Raw genomic sequence first — 24,087 nt, 5'->3', positions numbered from 1 at the left:
TTGATGCAGCTTGATACACGTGAAGTAGCATACGGTACAAAAGTGGAATGAGGTAAAGTAGCAGAAGGTACAATATGTACCATTCCCGTGGGAGAGTCCGCCAATTGTACTGAACTTGCTTCTGATTGGTTGGCACATTCGGGTGTTGGGAGCTAAAACGCCTAACCTACCTTATTTATCTATGTACCTTTCATTGTATTTAACCCAGTTTTCAGTATGATAATCTCTCATTGTTACCCTACGAGTCTACGGTATTTGTTTATTAAATTTCACTAATTTTGAGAAACGTAAGAGTAATGATACAACGGAAGTGCTTCGGAAACCTTCGGGTCGCTTTGGCGCTCCTGAGAGACGAAGTACTTCGGCTGCGCTAGTCACTCTGCTTCGGGTGTTCTTCTGAGCAGGACGTGTATCTCTGTTTTGGGCGGACATGCCGTACTCTATACCAGAAGTTGACAAAATAGTTTCCGTACTACTAAGAAAGCTATGTCGAGTGTTGTAGAAGACAGTGTAAAAAGTTGTATTTAAAAATATAAACAAACAGGATACACGAGCGGTTCTAGGCGCTACAGTCTGGAACCGCGCGACCGCTACGGTCGCAGGTTCGAATCCTGCCTCGGGCATGGATGTGTGTGGTGTCCTTAGGTTAGTTAGGTTTAAGTAGTTCTAAGTTCTAGGGGACTGATAACCTCAGAAGTTAAGTCCCATAGAGCTCAGAGCCATTTGAACCAAACAGGATACATTAGTGAGAGGTGTCTCCTGCCATCATTGTCAGTACTACAGAACTTACCCGCTGTGGATATAGTGACTTACCAGGGGAAGTGGCATCCCACAAAAAAAGCACAAACACCGACGAGCTGTCCTCTGCGCTCAGGACACAACTTTATAAGACGACATGTTGGTGGAAAGAACGGTTAGGGACCCTTATTAAATCTCTACAGATCTTTCCGGCTTCCAGATCTGACTTCCAATTCGACAAGGTATAATTAGTAATTTCCTTGCTGGATATCGTCAACATTGACCCAGGGGCACTGGTCACGCGCTCTGGTGCAGGTATGTACAAGATTTTCTGCAGTTCATGTGCGAAATGTTAGATCAGGCAACTGGAAGGAAGTTTCAAATTAGATTTCGAGAAAATGGATGTGCAAGTAGTGAAACTGCGTTGGGAACACATTTGAAGGAGAAGAAACGTCAACTTAAAATCACTGAAAACGACATGTCCACTTTTCATTTTACTGATGAAGATGTAGTAATGGACATTTTAGAGGACAATTAAATATATGTGAATAACCAGATACATACAGAACTTATAATAAATGAGCAGATTTCAAGTAGTCATAGGTGGTTCTCTGATTTCTTTCAGTGATTTACTTGTTGGTAGGAGAAAAAATGAGCTCAATCCCGGCTATTCTTTCTTTTAACTTCCTCTCTGTTTTATGGAATTCTTAATGACCACACGTAATTGTATTAGCGAACTGTTTCTTAAGTCATACTGCAAACGTAAAGATGACGTGTAACAATATGTTTGTTTTCTGAAACATGCGCTATTGCATTGTGTTTTACTGTTGAGTTTCCTGCACAACTGTGCTGGTAAAAACGAAATAATTATTTTAATTGTTTTGTTTTATTGAAAAATAATTACTTTAAGAAACTTTATGTGGGTTACGAACTCTGGTGAACTTATGAAGAAATCCAACCGAATGTGGTTCTATATAACGTTGTTTTAAATGGAAAGTCTTGTACTGTTATACTGATTTTACAATTGATCTTCTTGCACATTAGCGCTGACTGGGCTTTTATTATTTTATTTCTATCTTATACGTCTTCAGAAGTACTGCCCTCTAGCAGTGCGAACTACTATAACTCCTTTTGCGGAACCTGGGCAGTGTAACTGTAGTCAGCTACTGGGTAGGTCTACGTCTTGCATGAGACAACACAAGTTTTGCCTGGTATTTCTACAGACATTATTGAGCGTCTCTGTCTTAGTATCTAATCACCTTAAATGGTATGTAATTATGTTTTTCTTTTCAAAATTGTGTAAAATGAATTTCTTTTGAGATTTATGTAACCTCATTTCTTTGGTAAAGCTGAATTGTATGAATCATTACTTAAACTTCTCCTTATTATTTGTTGCTAGTCATTTGACGATGCGCTATACCTGAAAAGCGTCATGCGCACAATAAAGTATTCAGTACCATTTGGATCTGTATTACTTATGCAACGTACGAGAATTTTTAAATTCACTTTCATAGTTAGTGTGACAGAGTCGTTGCTAGGCTTCAAGCACGGAGCAATCGCGCGTTGTACGAACAATTTGCTAGAAGTATAACTGAGAGTTGAAGGTGTTACGTCGGTTCGTAGGAGAACCGTGTTTGAGTAATTCAGTTATTTCGCAGAGAGGCGCGCGGGATTAGACATGAGGTTTATGTTTGAAACAGTACAGTATTTGTTAATCAGTAACTCACATGAAGAAACGTATTGATAGTAGACTATACATTAAAAGGCTTACGTGTTCAGTGATTACGTGTTTCATTAATGTGGAGACGCGTTGTATCAATGGTTACTTTGTTTTGTATTTGAGACAAGCGTAACTGTTGCTACAAAATTGGATGAGTTTAGGCATTGTTAGGGAAGTGTGTTACGTGTTAAAGGGACAGTAATACAAAGTAATAAGACTTACACTGTTATCAATTCAAAGTGAGTTTTTCTATTTTTCTACTGAAAACTTTAACATTTGAAACATGTAAGAAACACTTGTTCCTATAAGGCAATTCGTCAGATGTATATCGTAACGAAGCGTGTTCTATAGGTAAAGCTTCCACGGTTGAGACCGATAACCACAAAATTAATAAGAATGGCAGAAAGAGAAAGCTTCACATCTGATGACGCGGCCTGGACAGTAACTTTACCGCTACTTTTTTCTACATCTACATAGTGTTCGAGAAAAGTATATGTATTTTGGATGGTGTTATTTTGGGCCCAAACAAAACAAAAATTTCGAGTAAACATGCGCTCTAAAATGCATGCATTAACAGCTACGAGCATTTGCTCAACTTCGCTACTGTGAAAAACATTTCTTCTCCTGCGGGCTCTTTGCTTTTATGAGCGACCTACGGAATGAAGTAAACAAATAAGGACACATTCCTCTGTTATTGTCCATGGATACAGCATGCAGTAAACATCTTTTAGTATCGTTAATGTGAACTGTATTCACAGTCTCTGTAAGTGCAGCTCACACATTAGTTGCAATGGGTCCAGTTACTGTTTTGATAACTCTACGAAATGCTTTTAATTTTTAGTTTTACCTTTGTAATTACCTGCTTAATACCAAGATATTGTTATACGTAGAAAGTGGGAGAGATGATATTTTATGGTCTGTGAAATGGATGAAAGCGTCAGACTGTTGTCCTGTATGCTGGAAAATATCCAGAATGCACGATTATTCAGTAATCTTTTCCAGTAGCTTATCAAAACACAAATTGATTCCCTCAGAAGTAATGTGTAGACTGCAGTTACTCAGAATTCTGAATAGGTTTTGCAGTAATAACACTAACAGATGTTCACTACAGTCTGTATCCAAAGGTAATAAAAGTGCAGTGTGTCCTCATTTGTTTATTGTACTCTTTAGGTCGGTCGTAAATGCATAGAACTTGCAGTGGAAGAGGTGCGTTTCACAATAGCAAGGATGGACGAGCGTTCGCAGGTCTTAAGGAAAGCAATTTAGAGTTTACTACAACTTTTTTCGTCTTGTGGTCTGTACTACCACCTCTCAATGTCTGAAACACATTTTTTACACCTGTATCTATGAACATCGGAGCCACCTCATGGTGTATAAATCTGGGTATAAGTGGTTCCAGCTTATCTTAGCCATCCCAAATAACTTTTTGTGCACAAGAAAAATAAAAAATAAATGTCTGGAGTAAATGTTGTTAAGCTGCCAGAGGTACATTAAGTAGCATGATTGCCTTTGTTATAACTTGATTCCTCAGGAAGATATACCGATGAGCCAAAACATTATGACCACCTGTATAGCAGCGTGTTGCTCTACTTTTCAAACACAGTAGAACAGACATTCTGCGTGGCATGGATTCTGAAAGTCCTTGAAAGGATTCCAGGAGCATCTAGCACCAGATGTCTACGCACAGGTCACGCAATGCCCAAAAATTATGGGATAGTGATTTACGGACACGCAGCTGGCACCCGAAGTATAATCCAATGGTTACAAATCAGGACATTTACTGGACAAGGCATCAATGTGAGTTCACTACAATGGCCCTGGAACCACTGTAGGATGATTCTGATCTTGAAACATGGACAGTTATCCATCTGGACGATGTCATGCCGTAGGGAGAGACTTCAAACGTGAAACGATGCAGGTGGTCCGCAATGATGTTCACGTAGTTCACTACTGTCATGATGACTTCTATTACCACCGCAGGCCACATGGAAGTCCAGTTCAGTGTACCCCATAGCACAATTATGCCCTCGCTGGCCTGCACGTGGTTCGTGCAGCCATTTGCCTGGATAGTAGCTTGTAAAGACGCTACCACCGACCTGGTGTAATACGAAACGCGCTAATTTGACAGGCGACACGTTTCAGTCAATCCACGGTGAAAACTCTATAGAGCTGTGTCCACTGCAGTCATAACTGACGGTGTCGTTGGCTCAACACAGGAACACGTTAGAGTCGTGTGCCGTGGAGCTCCTTGATCAGAAATGGCCTTTATCTTAAGCAATTGCGCCTGCACCAGCATTGTACCTGTAGTCAGATCTGTCACAGGTGGCTGGCTGCCTATCTTGGATTGCATACTAGGGCATCGTCCGACGTCTACGGTTTGTGACGAAACGTGGACGACCAGTACGATATGGCCTATTCGTTATTTCACCACCCTTCAACCACTTTCCATAGGTGCTCGCAACAGTAGTAATCCAGCAGGCGACCAGCTCCGCCGTTTCAGAGATTTCTTTTATTTTGGATCAGGGTATGGACGATGCTACTAAACCACGGGATCTCTACATAGAGCGGTACCCCTGTAAGATCCTTCTTCCCAACGGATGTTTCGCTGTGTTACTCTGACGCTTCGTCTGTGCGAGTTCTACTACGATTGCGTTGCTCTGGTGGATACTTATTGTTTGCTGAAAGGTGACAACAAAATGAGAAAAAAAAAATTTCGGGAAGAAAAATGGAAGGGTTCTGTTTAGAAAGATGTATCACCAGTCATACGTTGGTAACATACAAAGAGGAAAGGCTAAAATCATGGTTAATTTCCCACTGGTAGTCAAACAACTTTCACTTGATACCTTTTTATTTTGTTTATAGACCAAAAGGTATTTGTGATAGTCAATATAAATGGGAAGTCCTGTATATAATGCGCCAGTTCTACTATCCTCCGTTCTCTAATGTTAACGTCTGCATCATTACATTTCTATGCTGGAGGAGGTGGTAAGTTTCTTGATCTAGTTCGGAACATTTTCTCCCGGAATTTAGTGAGTATAAGAGTCTCAGCGACTCACAGCGTCTTTCTTATATTTCCCACCCACAGTAGTTTGTTTCGCATCTCCGTTGCAGTCTGAGTAAAAAACACGTGATAAAAGGCGCCGATTTCCTTTGAATCTTTTTCCTACTCTATGCTGTTAGTCCAATTTGGTAAGCGTCCCAAACCAGGAATTTCTTTATCAGTATTGCATAGAAAGCGTTTCCGGTGAAAAATGTGAGGCGGACTAGGATTGGTCTCGTATATCCCTCACATACCTGAAACGTTTGGATGTTCTCGGTGCAGTATGGAAAACCACGTTCTGCAGATACAAGAAAGTATTCCGTCACCTGGCTGTACCAGAGTAACATTGAGAGCCATTATAAACTTCTAGAAAAAAATTGGAGAGAAAGTCCACCGATGCAGCGCACAGTTTGTTTATTTTTGCTTTACCGCAGCGGTGTTCAATATTTTCTGTACTATCCTCAGGTGGATTTTGTTTGTCATTTTGTCAGATGCTTGTGCAACCACTAAATTAGCGCTAGCGGATGAAATAAATATTCTGCTCCATGTAAAACAACAGGATACAATGTAACAATATCAGAAACGACAAATAACACACTAAAAATGCATCATGATACAGTGATTTTTAGTCTGTAAGAACGAAAAAACAGAAAAATACGATTTTTATTGTTGTTTTCAGATTTGTACGTATAAAACTACCAGCACTAAATAACTGACAGCGTTACATGAGAGATACGATCACCTATACAACAATCTTATTTTACAAATTAACATATTATATCTAACTTCAACCTAGTATCAACTTACCCACGATTCAACTGTGAATTTAGTTTGTTTAGCTATAGTCTGCAGCTCGTGGTCTAGTGGCTAGCGTTGCTACCACTGGATCACGGGCTACCGGGTTCGATTCCTGGCAGGGTAGAGGAATTTTCTGTGCCGAGGGACTTGGTGTTTGTGTTGACCTTATCATTTCATCATCATTCGTGAAAGCGTTTAGATTGGACTGTCCACAGAGTGTGAATTTTTACGGGTGCTGATGACCGAACAGTTGAGCGCTCCGCAAACCAAACATCATGATTATCTTTAGCTACATACATCAAGCAACGTAAAATTAAACACGTTGTGTATACAAATATCTTTAATGGGAAGTTCATACAGCTTCCACAACATATTATTGATATTAAAGTATCATAATAATTTTCGGACGGAACAATAAATAAAGATCCAAAGAAGATGCCACATAATGTGTTGAAATGTTTGGGTAAGACAAAAATCATTGGTGTTTCACTAAAAACTGATTTTCACTTCAGTTGAAATTTGCAAAAACGAAAAGTAAGAAGAGCTACATCATCCTAAAGATTATTACTTTTTAATGTCAAGTCAGAAATTCTTAGATATATAGTTTGCAAAGGTCCCCACCAAGAAAATTGTATTCTGTGCCATCACCCTGTCTTTTGTAAAGGCAAGGTACCAGCGTCCACCCATCAACGGTACAACTGTTGAGAAAGCAGCATGAGACAGGATAGCGCACACCTAATACAGTATTCTCAATATAACTAAACACGTGTTGACATCGGGAACCTTCAGTTCTTGAACATTCTTCAGGCATTACGGATGATAATTGAAGTAGTCATAAATAAACTAGTGCCAATTCTCTCGGGACAACTGTTGCCAAAGATGAATCCTTATGAAGATAAAGTTAAGAACTAATACAGGTATAAACTTGTTTTGTAAATAAAACTGCCTTTTCCTGCTGCTAGTTAATTTATTTACGAAACGCGTATGGGATAAATAAATTAACTAGCAGCAGAAAAAGGCAGTTTTATTTCCAAAACATGTATTTATATGATTGCTGCGGAGTATGGCCACAAAAACAAACTTGTAATACAGGTGTATTTAAAACAGATGTGTACAGACTTATATTCAGTACTGCACAATAAATTCTGTGCCATCCAGTCAGCTACAGTTTTAGATAATATCGTATCCCTTCCGCGTTTAAGACTAAGATTTTTATCCCATGTTTCAAGAGCACGCAATAATAGACTCAATTTTGGGTATTATCAGATAGCCTTTCTATTATCTTCAAGGCTATTATTTTGTTATGAAAAACACTTTCGCAGTGAAACTATGGTAATTCACCTTTTAATATTCTTCGGTAACTAGATGACAAGGTAGATAGTGGTCACACTCCAACAGTGCTGCCAACATAGAGCGCCTTAGACGAGTTACGTCAAATGAATTTTTTTTTCTTTTTAATGTCATTGTCATTGTAGATTCGTTTGATGTAGATATCTACGCTGTGTTACCATGTGTAAGTCTCTTAAATCTTTAAATCCGCTAAAATTTACATCCATATCAATCTGCTTACTGCTTCTCTCTTCAATTCTCCCTTTTTCGTTCCTCTTCCCATTTCCATTTATTACTGTAATAATTATTCTTCAGAACGTTTCATAGCAAGTACTAAGTTTTTTTGATCACGTTGACTTGCCCTTTTTTCCTATATCGTTTCAGTTCTCTTCTTTTCCGCGCTGTTTACGATCCACTTTTCTGTTCCACCAAAGACCACACTCCAGACACGTATTTGCGGACAAAATAAATTTATAGTCATTGTTAACACATTGTCGTTTACAGAAATGCTCTCCTTACTGCTACCAGTCTACATTTTATACACTTTTAACTTCCTCAGTACTTTTTTTTTTTTTTTTGGCTAGTAGTGAAATTTTTCTATTACTTCTCGTGTCCCATTTCGCAGTCTTATTCCTCGGTAATGTTTCTATTCCACTCTTGCACATTTGATTTACTTACATTAATGTGCATCTTATAACGTAATAACATTATGTTCTACTGAGCTACCAAGTCCTTTGCTTCTCTTGCAGAATTACTATGTCGTTAAAACATTAAAAAACACAACGTAACCAATCATTAAATTTCAAGATTATCGTATAAGATGGGGATTGGAAGTTTTACTCCATTCATTGGATGGCAGTTCCGGGAAAACAAAACTGCTGAGCATCTTCTTTATGTTCTTTCCTCGAGTGTACTTCTTATGTGTACATTGGTACATTCCAAGTTTAATGTGTTTATATTCGTTAGCAAACAGTGAGTGTGCAGAGATCGTGTAGAAAGTACACAAGGAAGATGCACAGGATTGTCGATATTTCTATATCGTCTGATTTCCAGGAGCAATGCACTTGAGATAAGCATCAGTGGCGCCTGGTCATGGAGTAATGCCTCAGAAATACATCGTAGCCAAAAATCTTGTGTTTAGTGACTGGTTATATCGTGTTTATATTTACGAGGGCCTGCTGAAAATTAGTATCTCCGAATTTTTTATGTGAAAAATCTGGAAGCTTTGTACGATTAATACAACAAGCGGTAATATAATTTTACATCTATATTCTCCATGACTACATACTTGCAGCCCTCTGCCACTAGAGGACTCCGAATTGTAGCGTGAAACATGACGATGTGTAACATAACTGTACTGGTGCATGAGAAACAGCGTACTGCAATCGAGTTTCGAATCCGAAGAGTTCATCCACTCATGGAGCGCCCTCTCCTTCGAAATGACAATGCCGTATCACACACGAGCGCAGTGCATATGCATCAATCCGATTGTCATCGATCATCCTCCATACCGTCCCAACTTGGCACTACTCGAATTTGATATGTTTCCAAAACTTGAAGAGCACCTACGAGGGCGACAGTTCTAATGTGATGAAGTGGCGCAAGCAGAGATTAGGTGGTGACACCGTCAACAAAGAGAAACCTTCTACAGTGACGGTATCAGCAAAATGGTCTCTCGTTGGAATAAATGTGTTCGTCTCCATGTTGCGAAACAGATATGTAGATATGAAGAACAAAGTTTTAGAATGTTAGTATCGTTTTATTTAGGAAGCTTGCACAGTTTTCTCATACAAAATTCGGACGCATTACTTTCCAGTACGCCCTCGTATGTTTCTAACAGTCACTGAAACACACTACCAAATATGCTTTTGTGTACAGTGTTGTCGTCAAAACTTGAAGTATTTATTTCTTCTCTTCCTAATTTCTTTTTCAATTTTTCCTTGGTTTCCTCCACTCCTTTCACTATGTTCACATTGGATATCTTTCAAAGGATAGAAACGGCTGTCGATCGAAAACGACCTGCACTGGTGTTTCATCAAAGATTCTGACATACCCAAAACGGAATCAAAAAATCGGATAGGAGAAACTCTTGTTAGAACGTACAGCAATTTTTTGTGAATCATCAGTCTTCTTACTGGTGTGATGTGATCCGCCACGAATTTCTCTACTGTGCCAAATTCTTCATATCAGAGTAGCACTTGCGCTCAACGCCTTCAATTGTTTGTTGGATATACGAGGGTAGTTTGATGAGTATGGTAAATTTTCATGAAAGAATGCAACATAATTGTTGCGCCTTATGGTTGGTAAGCTTGATTATTCCAAGGATCGTATAAAGGATTTCAACAATTAACAGCGTACCGTCCTGTTTTGACACTCCTCTGAATTGATTAGTGTGTCGACTGTTATTGAAAATGGATAAAACCGTGTTTCGTGCCATTATTAAAATTTTCATTTGAAGGATTGTACTGCCGCACAAATCAAAACAGAACTGTGTGAAGTTCCTGCGGGCCCTGCACCGTCGATGAAGGCCATTTCTTTTGGTCACAATCGACCAAAAGTGGACCCAGCACAACATTACAACATAATGTCTGATGATGTTTAATCGCAATTCACCGATTTGTAGCTGTTGATGAAACTTGGATCCCTCATTACACACCAGAGTCAAAACGGGAGTCAAAACTGTGGAAAACGCTGGTGAACGTGCACAGAAGAAGGCAAAGACCATTTTGTCAGTAAGATAATGGCCATTGTCTTTTGAGATTACTAAGGAATAGTCCTCATAGATTACTTCGAAAAATACAGAACCCTATTATGTTACATTTTTGGATCGTTTGAAACTTGCAATGGTTAGAAAAGAGTGAGGTTCACACCGAAAAGTACTCTTACACCAGGTTAAAGCACCAACCCATACGTCAGCTATAACAGTAAATGTATGTGCTGGACCCTGATTTGGTTCTCATCCTTCCTATTACCCAGATTTAGCTCCATGTGACTTCTTCCTGTTCCCTGACATGAAACACTGGCTTCCTGGTAAAAAAAAAAAAAAAAAAAAAAAAAAAAGAAATCATCAGATAAGGAAATGATAATTACATCAACGAGTATTCTGCAGTGTTTGACACAATCTATTTTTCGGATGCGATGAAAAAGCTAGAGGAGCGATGGACCAAGGGAGACTATATCGAAAAAAAGGTGAGTTGTTTACGGAACAAACTTTTTTCTTGCTATTTTAACAAATTACCAAACCACTCTTGTGTATCGATCTCCGTGTTCCCCTACGGTTTGGTACGCTCGCAAAACTTAACTAGTAGAACAGCTAAGTGCACAGGTATCTTCTCACAGTAGCTACGTGCTGCACCATTTGAGGTGGTCACGGGAGCTGGGAGCTAACGCCGGACAAAGGCACGTTAGCGCGTGGACTTTTTGCGTCCGCATGGCATGACGTGGCGACGCAGCGGCACTTTGCGCCGGCTCACTAGCCAAGCGACGAGTAAACAGACGAGGCTCGAGTAACACAATAAACGCACGCGGCGGCGGCGGCGGCAGGAAACAAACGGGAGCCGTGCGTTTAAGTTGATTAGCTGCACCAGTTGGCGCTTGTCCGTCACGGTTCGAGCAAAGTGGAGCGGGGACTCGTGGTAATTATGGCTGCCGCCTGAGAGGCATCCGTTTGTATTACACTCGCCGCGCGACCAGTAATTATCCGCCGGTATCGCGTTTTCGACCAGGCACTTGACAGCGTCGTGTTGTTGACGGACATTCTAATTTCTTGACTCCTTCTGCCTGCTGCGTTCACCACCATCAAAGCGACTAGCAGTGGTCCGAAAGGACGCGGTTCTCGATGACGCTGTTGATCTGAAGCACATTTGGATTACAAATAGCATCTATGATCTAAGGGATTGCAAACACTGTGTTCCCCGGTACTCGGCTCGGATTTTTGAACGGGCATTGTTATCTGTAACAATATCTTGTCGGTGTAGTAAGGGTGCAGCCCATCGAACAAATAGAAGGAAACAATGTTAAACATTGTTGTTATGGTGTCAGCGTTCGATACCACACTTATTAATGGTTGCAGTTATCGACCGCGGTACGTACTAGTATCGCTGGACCTGCGAGTCGAGATTAGCGCCGCTCCGCGACTTGCAACAAGTCTCTAGCGAGCGCTCGGCCACTCTTGCTCGGGACGTCGAGTAGGAAAGTAGTATAGCCTTCAGCTGATACGAAGCAACCTCTATCAAGGCGATTAGTTAAAGTATGGCCTATATGATGCCTTTATAGCTCTATGTTTGTAATTATATTCATCCTGACTATGAAGACTCCTGTACCACCAGTTAAGTACAATATATTACTTTTTACCAACGACTTCTAATTATTTTAGTCGCAGCAGACCCAGACCATAAAGCCAGCTTCTTATCGACTTCACTGACAAACCTGTTGTGTATGCAAAGAAGAGATTTGTATGTTTCTAATTAGTGTTGGCCAACAGTCATTTACAGTGGTGATGATTCGCTCGTCGTCATCATAACAATTGTTACGTCTATTATCTTGGTTGCAGGTCTCCAAATGAAACTTTTGTTAGCCGGAAACTATTTCTTCGCTTTTCCTCTATTCCCTTACGCCCCTTGCCAATTGACGTGTCACTGGGATGAAATGATTAAATCACGGCTTAATGAAAATTGTGATGTACTTTCACACAATGGAATGACGACATATAAACAAACAGGGGGTGGGAAGTGACTTGTTTGAGAAAATTTAGCGTTCTTGCGTGTTGCACATTATTTAATACCGATATAATTAAAGAGTGGTGGTTCTTGTTACAGAACCTCACAAACCCCATGAATGTGGAATTAAAAAAAATGAATCGCAAAGTTAGTTGAGAGACAGACACAATTCCTTAAAACACAAGCCAGTTTACAGCAGGAAAACGGATTAATAAACACCAACTTACCAAATTACTACAGTACCTCCCCCACCCCGCAAACCCCTCCACCAACCCACACGGCTCCACATATGATTGTTTTGCCCATAGAGTTTCACCTGTTAAGTTTGTGTTCTTCCTCCCCCTTTTAATTACTGGTATAAATTAGTTCCTCTCCTATATATTATTAATTACAGGAACATATCAACCTTCCTAGGTAGAATGTAATTACTTAGTAAGCTAAAATTAGTGGCATAGTCATTCCATTACAGTTACAATTACTCGATTACACTCCTTAAGTTATCATTAGTATATACTTTATCAGTTGTAAAAATTTAGTTGTGATAGGCCTATTTTGTTCCTATTCGGCCGGCCGCGGTGGCCGTGCGGTTCTAGGCGCTGCAGTCCGGAACCGGGGGACTGCTACGGTCGCAGATTCGAATCCTGCGTCGGGCATGGATGTGTGTGTTGTCGTTAGGTTAGTTAGGTTTAAGTATTTCTAAGTTCTAGGGGAGTGATGACCTCAGATGTTAAGTCCCATAGTGCTCAGAGCCATTTTAACCATTTTGTCAAGGCCCTAGTCATGGATCCTAACCAGGGGAATTGCCTAATATCAAAATGGAAATATTCAAAGTGTTGGCAAAAAATAATGTGAATGAAAATATTAATTTATTTAGAAAAACAAAAGTACGTAAATGCACCTGAATGTATGACAATTAACAAAGTTAAAATAAAAAATGTGAACCAAGAACTCTAAACAAAGTGAAATTTTCCATTGTGAAAGTTTCTTCGGAAGTTGAAAAGAGCAACTATAAATGCAGTTGATATTATGAAATAACTCGCAATTTACTACTGACAGATTACAGTTACCGCTTGGCGGAATGATAAACTCAAAGGACACATGCATCTACCATTACACTGATGGATGTGGAAAAGATAAGTGTGAAGATAAGAATGAATTCTGAAAAGGATTTTTGTAACTAGCTGGTGATGCTATTCTGCTCACCATTAATTATCAGCGGAAGACGAACAGAGTGTTGACTCCGGCTCTGGCTTTGTGAAGTGCGAGACTAGGATCACACTTCTGCAGACTCGAACATTGAACCCCCAGTCAGTTGCTGCAGTGGATACTACAGCTTGCAGAGATGTGTTCAGCCTTTAAGATCCACTTCGAAGGCCCCGTCTTATCTGTCCGAACTAAGAAGCCAGCTCTTCCTTTCCCTCCAAGACTATACCAACCATTTTACACGCTCACTCTATCAATGGCATAACTTCTTCTTCAGCAGAAATTCCACGAAGAAAGTGAATAATGTAAAAACTTCAGTGACTTCTGTAATGTCCCTCTACTCTCAAAAAACTGTCCTCTATGTCATCTGGCCTCATGATGTCATACATATTTTCACCAATCGGTCTTTTTCAATCCCAGCAGCTAGCCTCGCTTCCTAGCTCCAGGCAAATTTGAAAACCTGTTCCTCAGACTAGCCGATAGTTCAGTGCCCTCTTCATGTTATTTGTAAATCTGGATTTTTATCTACTGAAGAGTCTGTTCAGAAAATGGCAAAGTGTCAGCCTCCTTCTGATACAGGTCCTTTCTCTCATCTAACAGCTTTATACACCAACCAAGAGTGAAAAAATGCTGTAAAGCTAAACAAAAGCTACCACGTGCCAGGTGGCCAGCTGGACAACACAGTTTTGCTCACCTGTGGCCTGACCCTGTGCTGTTTCCATAAACGCCCTTGTGCATGCTGCATACAAAGCCCCATTTTTCCTGTCGGACACCACATCACCTGTCCTGAGTTCATCATGTGTGCAGTTCCTAAACCTTCTCAGAAACACTAAGAAAAGTCCCAAGCCAGGTTACATATTAAAACGATAATGATGCAAAATGCTAACACGAATTCCTTACAGACAAATTGAAAAACTGGTAGAAGCCGACCTCGGAGAAGATCAGTTTGTATTCCATATAAATGTTGGAGCACGTGAGGCAATACTGACAATACTGCTTATCTTAGAATATAGATTAAGGAAAGGCAAATCCACGTTTCTAGCATTTGTAGACTTTGAGAAAGCTTTTGACAATGTTGACTGGAATACTCTCTTTCAGATTCTGAAGGTGGCAGGGATAAAATACAGGGGGCGACAGGCTATTTACAATTTGTACAGAAACCAGATGGCAGTTATAAGACTCGAGGGGGATGAAAGGGAAGCAGTGGTTGGGAAGGGAGTGAGACAGGGTTGTAGCATATCCCCGATGTTATTCAGTCTGTATATTGAGCAAACAGTAAAGGAAACAACAGAAAAATTCGGAGTAGGAATTAAAATCCATGGAGAAGAAATAAAAACTTTTAGGTTCACCGATGACACTGTAAGTCGGTCAGGGACAGCAGAGGACCTGGAAGAGCAGCTGAACGGAATGGACAGTGTCTTGAAAAGAAGATATAAGATGAACATCAACAAAAGCAAAACGAGGATAATGGAATGTAGTCGAATTAAATCGGGTGATACTGCGGGAATTAGATTAGGAAATGAGACGCTTAAAGTAGTAAATGAGTCTTGCTATTCGGGGAGCAAAATAACTGATGATGGTCGAAGTAGAGAGGATATAAAATCTAGGCTGGCAATGGCAAGGAAAGCGTTTCTGAAGAAGAGAAGTTTGTTAACATTGAGTATAGATTTAAGTGTCAGGAAGTCGTTTTTGAAAGTATTTGTATGGAGTGTAGCCATGTATGGAAGTGACACTTGGACGTTTAATAGTTTAAACAAAAAGAGAATAGAAGCTTTGAAATGTGGTGCTACAGAAGGATGCTGAATATTAGATGGGTAGATCACATAACTAATGAGGAGGTATTGAATAGAACTGGGGAGAAGAGAAATTTGTGGCACAACTTGACTAGAAGAAGAGATCGGTTCGTAGGACTTATTCTGAGGCATCAAATGATCACCAATTTAGTATTGGAGGGCAGTGTGGATGATAAAAATCGTAGAGGGAGACCAAGAAATGAATACACGAAACAGATTCAGAAGGATGTAGGTTGTAGTAGGTACTGGGAGATGAAGAAGCTTGCACAGGATAGAATACCATGGAGCTGCATCAAACCAGTCTCCGGACTGAAGACCACAATAACAGTGATGACTAGAAGTTACAAAGAAGTCAGCACACACAGTTACTTCAGGGAGACAATTATTGAACTGTAGCAAATAAAATCGTAATAACTTATGCACGGTTTGCGTTAGGACGTTCAAACTGCACGGATATCCGCGGGGCATGATAGGAATAAGTATGCGCATGCACGATTTGATTTAGCGGGAAAGACAACTTCCATTTGGAGGCGTTCATCAATAAACAAAATTGGTTCATTTGGAGGACTGAGAATCCGCATATCGCGATCAATAAGTTTCTTCACCCTCAAAGGGTGATTGTGTGGTGTGCAGTGTCCAGTCGCGGAATAATCGGTCCGATATTCCTTGAAGCCGTGGTGACTACCGAACGGTACGTGAATGTTTTCGAAGATGAATTCATCCCCATTATCCAAAGTGACACTGATTCCGACAATGTGTGGTTCATGGAAGACGAAACTCGTCCCCATCGAAGTAGAAGAGTGTCTGATGTTCTGGAGTATTACTTTGGGGACCGCACTGTTTGTGTCCATTTTTAAAGGATAGGAAAGGCCTATTGGTGGTACGTGATACTCTCCGCCATGCTCCGTACGGTGCCTTACGGCGGATGTATATAGATGTAGATCACTGATGCAATGATAGATGAAATGACCGAGTAATGCTGCTCTTAGCCGAGGAAAGTGATGTGTGTAGATCAGGGAGCAGGCCGAGGAGGTCAGAATGTGTCCCTACAATCGAACTGAATCAGGGCCGTTACTCCAGCGGAAAAAAATGGTTCAGCGCTGCTACTGATTCGTGCACGCGTATTTCCCATCTCATAATAATTGTAATCGTGTGGGGTGGTCCTGTAGTTTCGACACTCGTTTCTCATTAATGAAAGGTGGGGATTACGTATTCATCCGGTCAACCAGGTTTAAGTTTTCACTGGTTACCGGACTCTTCAGATGAGTAACGGGAAGATTCCTTGCAATTAGACACCGTAAAAATCCTCCACAAATTTTCACTGTTCAAGATCGTACTCCGTCCCATCTTATCTCACCACTGACAGGCACGTAACTTCCGTCCGGTACATTTATATACGTTTAAGTATTACTGAATTAGGGAAGAACATTTCAAATAATTCGTTGTACACTATACAACAAATTAAAAGATCACTTTCTCTAAACCTTGTGATTGTCTCCCATTGCGACGCATAAGTTTCAAAAATAGTTCAAATGGCTCTGAGCACTATGGGACTTAACTTCTAAGGTCATCAGTCCCCTAGAACTTAGAACTAATTAAACCTAATCAACCTAAGGACATCACACACATCCATGCCCGAGGCAGGATTCGAACCCGCGACCGTAGTGGTCGCGCGGTTCCAGACTGTAGCGCCTAGAACCGCTCGGCCACCCCGGCCGGCTATAAGTTTCAAATTTGGCTCAAAGATACCTACGACGTCCCTCTGTAATTATGCAACGTTACCCTTGGTTGGGTTGCGCTTCAAACATCGAGGTGTCTACATATGCGAAAACAGTGGCGAGAGCTCAGAAGTTCATGCGAGGTGCAATGATTTTCACTTTGGTGCTAAAATTCACAGCAGCTCTGGCCAACTTCACCATGAATGTGTCAGACAATGGAAGGTCGTCACACTCTCCCTGCCCCCCGCCCTAACGTCTTATGCTTATTTTGCGCCTACTTTTCACGCTTCTGCGGTGATGGCTACCACCGTGACACACAGCGTTGAAATCGCGCGGCTTTCTTATGGATGGCTGAGGAAAACATTTCGCTCACAGCGTTTCTCAGTATCGACACGAAAATGGCTCAAGGGGAGGAACAAACGGCGTTAGTGAAACCACCCCTTTCCTTGGGGAACTGGTTTCCGCACACGCATCACTACCGAAAATAACAGTTCGCAGTGTGATTAGCGGTTGGACGAAGTCCCTTACAATTTTTGACACCCGCCAGCGATTCCGCCTTTCTCTAAGGTTGAAGTTTCTCAATCTGAGAGACAGAAAGGACGATCTGTTTAATTGTTAAGAACCGTTCAACAGCCAAGATCGCATAAAATACTCTTTTATTTGATATAACCTGTTTTATCAGACTATGCTATAATCTTCAGATCTTAAATTCTTTTGAAACCGGTTTTTTACATGAAAAATATTTTATGTGATCTCGGGTGTTGAATAGTTCTTGAACCTTCTCTAAGGATAATGTGTGTCAGCAAAGCCACTGAGAGCTATCGCGCCCCTTTGATGTGCAGTACGAACGCAATTTTTGGTCTGGTGTGCAGGAGTGAGATCAGTAGAACCTTTCAAATCTATTCGATAAAATCTGAAGATAACCCGAAACAGAAAACGGTGCTGACGCTCTTTCAGTTTCATGATTCGCGCCATACTTGGACTTATCCGCGGGGGGGTTGCGACATTAACAGTGCGTGAATTAAACAGAACAAGGTCCCTCTAAGACAATGTAAATCGGCGATTACCTCGGTGCCACACATCCATATTTTTTGAGCACTTTAAAAATGTACCTTTGCGGAGTCTGAGGACCTACCAGCCAGGCTACGCTGCTGCTGCAGCCTCTGATTGGCTCCGTATAGGTACATTTTTAAAGTGTTCAAAAAAGAAAGGCTGGTGGTGCCGACATTGTGGCTGACTTTAACACTTGACCTCTTTAGTCATGCATTATCAATGACGCAAACCCAACCACCCCTGTCTCCCACAGCGCCCCAGGAAAGTGCGAAACACGAGAGCTAAAAGAGTATTAGCACCCATTACTGCTTCGGATCGTCTTCAGGTTTCGACGAATGGTTTTGAACAGTCCCTAGTGGTTCCATCGTCTACACTATAGCAAAAACTGCGGTCGCGCGGCATTGCAAAGTGATGCGATGACGTTCAGTGTATTTGCTGGTCCACTGTGCTCATATAGAAGGTTGAATCATCCGGGGAGTTTCTGCAACCTCAAAATTTGTCGAGAAAACACGTCCTGTTACTCACCGCACTGCGAGCTGTCGTTTTTCACAGCGAAGTATGTGGAAATCAACGCCCGAAGGAAAGAGGTGGTTTCATTGACGCCCTTTATATGCCACCCCTTGAAGTCTTTCTGGTGTCGATTCTGAGCTATGCTGTGTTCGAAATATTTTCCTCTGACGCTCGTAAGAAAGCAGCGTGATTTCGCTGCTCGGCGTCGCAGTTCGCACTTCCATCACTGAGTCGTCAAAAGAAGGAGTGAAATTTAAGAGGCGCTCTGACGATCGTCTCCCCGTGTGAAACGTCAGCGGTTGCGCTGAGCAGGACTGAGATGACATTTCGTGCCAGCGCAACATCAGTAACCCACCTTGCACCGCACATGAAGTTCTGAGCTCTGGCCTTTTTTTTTTTTTTTTTCGCATGTCTCGACACCTTCCCGTTCGGAGCGTCACCGAGCCGAAGGGAGACGTCGCAGGATGCCACGCCTTTGCATTATTACAGAGGAAAGTTTTGGGTACCTTTGAGCCAAATTTCAAACTTCTGTGTTGCAATGGCAGACTATACGGGGTTTTGAAAAAGTGATCCTGTAATAATGTTGCGCAGTGTGTTTACCAAACAGGAAGTGGACAGTATCTCGCCAAACAACAGGGTAGATGTTTGAGGCTGTCTGTGATAATACAAGTTCCACAGTTTCACAGAATTCTTTTCCAGACCATGTACTTTACCTAATCAAGTACTTGCACAATAGCACGAAAGACGATTAATTAATTGTTCCGTTTACGGCTGACACAAATGTGATTGTGAAAGACCTGGTGTTTTTCATAAAGTATTTGTCAAATAATGTACTTGCGTCCATTTCATGGATAATGGGAAAGAGGTTACCTCAAATTTAACAAAACACAGTGCATGCAGTACCTGGCAGATAAGTCTAGTAAAAAACAAGTTTTCTGATCACAAGGTGTCAAAATAATAATACATGAACTCGAAAATTCATATGCTTGTCACTGTAGACGGATGTGAAGCTGTGTTAGAAGCATCGTATTCAGGAAATTATACAAAAACTGAGTTCAGCTATATTCACTAAAAGATGTGTCTCCTCCGTCTCAGACACGGAAAAGCGAAAACCTTTTACTTTTCCTACTTTCCTACTTTATATCTCTTAAAAATGAGATTGTGGGTGGGGCATGTCTATAAATGATACAAGAAGATTTGTAGCGCGCGAATTGCTTCTGAGAATTGTCGGCATTGTCAGTACATACCGTTGTTCAAGCGTCTAGAAATTATTTGTCATCGTATTTGTTATTAATTGTGTAGACTCTCAACACTGGACACAAAAACTATTTGGCTTTCGATATTCATTTCTCTCGGTGCACAAAAAGGGTGGGCATTATTCAAAAATATCGGTTTCCAATTGACTTCCCATTGAACTGAAAATTGTGAATCACAACTCTCATATTTCCAACTGTAATTTGGTTCGCTTCCTTGGTCCATCTTTGAATTTTTTATCTGTTACAGTATTTCCTCGTACTATACTAAAGCTTTCCTATATAATGTGTATTTGTAGATACAACTGCAGATATTTTGCTGTCAGGTTTTGTTTAATTTTCTGACTACCAGTAACTATCAACATTCTCTGAATTGTGTGCATTTTCGTTCCACGATCAGCGTATTCACAAACGTACAGTAAGCGACATGATGTACAAGGAGCAGTTTTGTGTCCCTGTTTCTTATTTACTGTGCAAACATGTCTAAGTGTTGGAACAAACTTGTAACAACTCAGCAAGTGCATACAACTACAGACGAAGTGAAAATGGCTTTTAATTCACACACATAAGTATGGATGTCAGCATTTGATTCTACGTTACACAAATAGGTAAATCGCTTAGCTTCCTTCTTTCTGTATCTCCAAAGCAATTCCATGCACCGGCAACTCCCTAAAAATACAAGTGAATGCATCTATTTTCATCTAAGAGAAAACAGCTATCTCAAATCTTATCATAATAAAATCAGTATTCACAAAACAGTAGCCCTATACAATGCGTACGCATACTGTTGAATTAGTCGTTCATTAAAAGCTAACGCTCATCACTGTTCTTTCTAGTATTTTCAAATGTTTCTAACAAAATGACACATTTTAACAGTATTTCAGCCTTTGTCAAATCAAATTATTAACCTATAATCCATCTTTCCTTTACCGTTATACGTATCAACACAGAATAACTGCAATTGAAGACCTCAAATGTATCTATTACACTTCACTTGTAAGTCTGGGATTTGGAAGAAAATCTTACATCACTGTTATGTGTGTTCCAACAGATCGAGTGACAAGTGGTTCCGTAAAACAACATCAGAGCCGAATTACTATCATACCGTGAAAGAAAAGAAATGAGGATAGTGTAGTAATAGAATAAATAGGTCGTTTAAGCTCCATGTGCTCGTATATAGCGGTACAAAGAGTGTAACTTGTTAGGGAATTGTAACGATAATTAGCGCCATTCCTATAAAACATTAAAAAAAAATTAATTCAGTTACTGAAATTACCTCATAGATATCAGTTGCATACCAGATTATATTCACTGCATATATGATTTCATGTCGTTATTATTCCATAATCTAAAATTAATCTGTCTCCAGCGGTATAAAGTGGTCTGTTTTCAGTACATATGCAGAAAATTTAAAATATCATCTACATAGGAGTGTTCTATTTTAGCATTTCCCGTTGTATGTTTTAAAAATTTCGTGTGCATGTACACAGTATACAGTTAGAGATAAATCATTTTGCCGTATTGTGCGTGTTTAATGGAGTGTGTTTATTTTTTATTTCCAGGTTCGCGTGGACTGTTCAGCATTGTTCCAGCAGCGGCAAATAATAGTGAGTACTCCTCGTGTTTTCCTCGTCAAGTGACATTAATCAGCTGTGTTGGTCCATTCTTGTACTAATCTGTTAGCTGCGCAACACGATTTTCGCATTGCTGCATCCACTTAATTGGCAATAACAAGAGCACTCGACCTGTGTACTCTGTAGGAGGGTGTTTTGTTTTCCACTTCCCTGAAACGTGAAATTCACAACATTTTTACACGAATCTCGGTGTCAGTTTTGACTCGCAAAGCAGTGAATCAACGTATAAGAGGTGCTTTAGACTGAGAACTCATTCAGAAGTAGAGTTATATCAAATTTTCAAGATAAAAATTGATGGAGCGTTTCTCATTCAGATAACAGTTTTTGAGCCACTTTAAATAACTCTTAATGCATTGCTTGGGACTTCCACGTTTAAAGAAAAAATGTATTGTGTAGTATGAGGGACGTAAAGGTGTCGAACTTTTTGGTAATACGAGTGCACGTCTCGGAAAAGTATCATTCTTAATTAAATGAAAAATTTCTTAGCATTTAACATTCTTTTGTAAATTTCGGTCTACATTGACGTAAAAAGAGCATAATATTCGAAGAATATGGGTTACATATAATCATTTCTGAAATTTCTATTCTTGGAGACCGAATAAAAGCTTTTCTTCAGATGGAGACGATTTTCTAAATTTACTTACTGTATTTTCTGTACCACTTCATACGTCATGATGGCAAAAGATTCTCCGTTGGTGTATGTATGTCGTTTCTGCTTTGTTTTTTATTCTCCATTTTGTTGTTATGGTGGTGACTAAAAGTGGAATGACACACTATCAGTGAAAACAGAAACACCTGAGAGGAGGTGAGCCGGCCTCGGTAGCCGATCGGTTCTAGCCGCTTCAGTCGGGGCAGCGCGACTGCTACGGTCGCAGGTTCGAGTCCTGCCTCGGGCATGAATTTGTGTGATCTCCTTAGGTTTGTTAGGTTTAAGTAGTTCTAAGTTCTAGGGGACTGATGACCTCAGATGTTAAGTCCCATAGTGCTCAGAGCCATTTGAATTTTGAGAGGAAGAGAAAAGAAAGACCGAGCACCACGATATAGAAATACTATGGTAGTGGACACATACAGTACCAAATATTTTCCGAAATCAAACCATAAGAAGAACTTACGAAAACAGCAACTCCAGTCAAAACTAACTCCTTAAGACAATCGTAATTCAAGAATGTATCATCAGAAGTGCAACACATTTGAAAGGAAGATATGTTACACGAAGTGGGAAAAACATTTGGCCCAGGGTAGAAAAAAGCATATAAATGTGGACTTTTGCAGAAACTCGACTTCTGCAGAAAACACAACCGTAAAGTTACTAAAAGATGTAGTCTACACACAGATCAATAGGGCTTGCTATAGGAACATCTAAAACGACAAAAAGCGTATGAACAAGATAGTAAGGAAAAAGAAAGAACCCTTAAATGATGAGACAGATTTACAAAACGACACATTTTGCAAATTAATAGAATACAAGCACAAAATTAAATAAAACCACAGAATGAACTATACGATTTGAAGGCTATGTGTGATATAAACTATATGTGAAGCATACAGCTAAGCCAAATTCAATTAAACATTGAAGGATTATTCTACAAATCGAAGCAATGTTGCCAGTGAGTGTGCAGTGCAAGACTCCGGATTCCATTTTTGCTGAAAAGGAAAGGCTAAAAATGTTGTCTTCACGATGTATCGACAGGAAGAACATGCACTGTTAGTAATTAGTAAAAATTGACAGTAACAGAAGTAACAAATATGCAAAACTGTTCCAAATGTTTACTATGTCACTAATGATAGTGCTTTGCCAATGAAGCCAAATCAACGAAAACAAAAATTTTCTCACAAGTTTGTTTGCATGACCATCCTCCACAGCAAGCACAGAAATACACTCCTGGAAATGGAAACAAGAACACATTGACACCGGTGTGTCAGACCCACCATACTTGCTCCGGACACTGCGAGAGGGCTGTACAAGCAATGATCACACGCACGGCACAGCGGACACACCAGGAACCGCGGTGTTGGCCGTCGAATGGCGCTAGCTGCACAGCATTTGTGCACCGCCGCCGTCAGTGTCAGCCAGTTTTCCGTGGCATACGGAGCTCCATCGCAGTCTTTAACACTGGTAGCATGCCGCGACAGCGTGGACGTGAACCGTATGTGCAGTTGACGGACTTTGAGCGAGGGCGTATAGTGGTCATGCGGGAGGCCGGGTGGACGTACCGCCGAATTGCTCAACACGTGGGGCGTGAGGTCTCCACAGTACATCGATGTTGTCGCCAGTGGTCGGCGGAAGGTGCACGTGCCCGTCGACCTGGGACCGGACCGCAGCGACGCACGGATGCACGCCAAGACCGTAGGATCCTACGCAGTGCCGTAGGGGACCGCACCGCCACTTCCCAGCAAATTAGGGTCACTGTTGCTCCTGGGGTATCGGCGAGGACCATTCGCAACCGTCTCCATGAAGCTGGGCTACGGTCCCGCACACCGTTAGGCCGTCTTCCGCTCACGCCCCAACATCGTGCAGCCCGCCTCCAGTGGTGTCGCGACAGGCGTGAATGGAGGGACGAATGGAGACGTGTCGTCTTC

The 24,087-nt window shown here is 40.9% G+C and overlaps 1 long non-coding RNA gene across 1 annotated transcript in view; it reads left to right on the top strand.

Moving 5' to 3' along the window:
* Positions 1 to 24,087, top strand: part of LOC124803032 — a 1,832,333-nt gene that overhangs the window by 752,900 nt on the left and 1,055,346 nt on the right. The window contains exon 3 of the long non-coding RNA XR_007017183.1: positions 21,436 to 21,480. This is a non-coding gene — a long non-coding RNA (uncharacterized LOC124803032). The remainder of the gene's footprint in view (positions 1 to 21,435; positions 21,481 to 24,087) is intronic.

The sequence above is a fragment of the Schistocerca piceifrons genome, chromosome 6, assembly GCF_021461385.2.
Source record: "Schistocerca piceifrons isolate TAMUIC-IGC-003096 chromosome 6, iqSchPice1.1, whole genome shotgun sequence".
Lineage (NCBI taxonomy): Eukaryota > Metazoa > Arthropoda > Insecta > Orthoptera > Acrididae > Schistocerca > Schistocerca piceifrons.
Note: the sequence above shows the minus strand (reverse complement) of the source record. Positions and strands in the feature narration are given on the sequence as shown.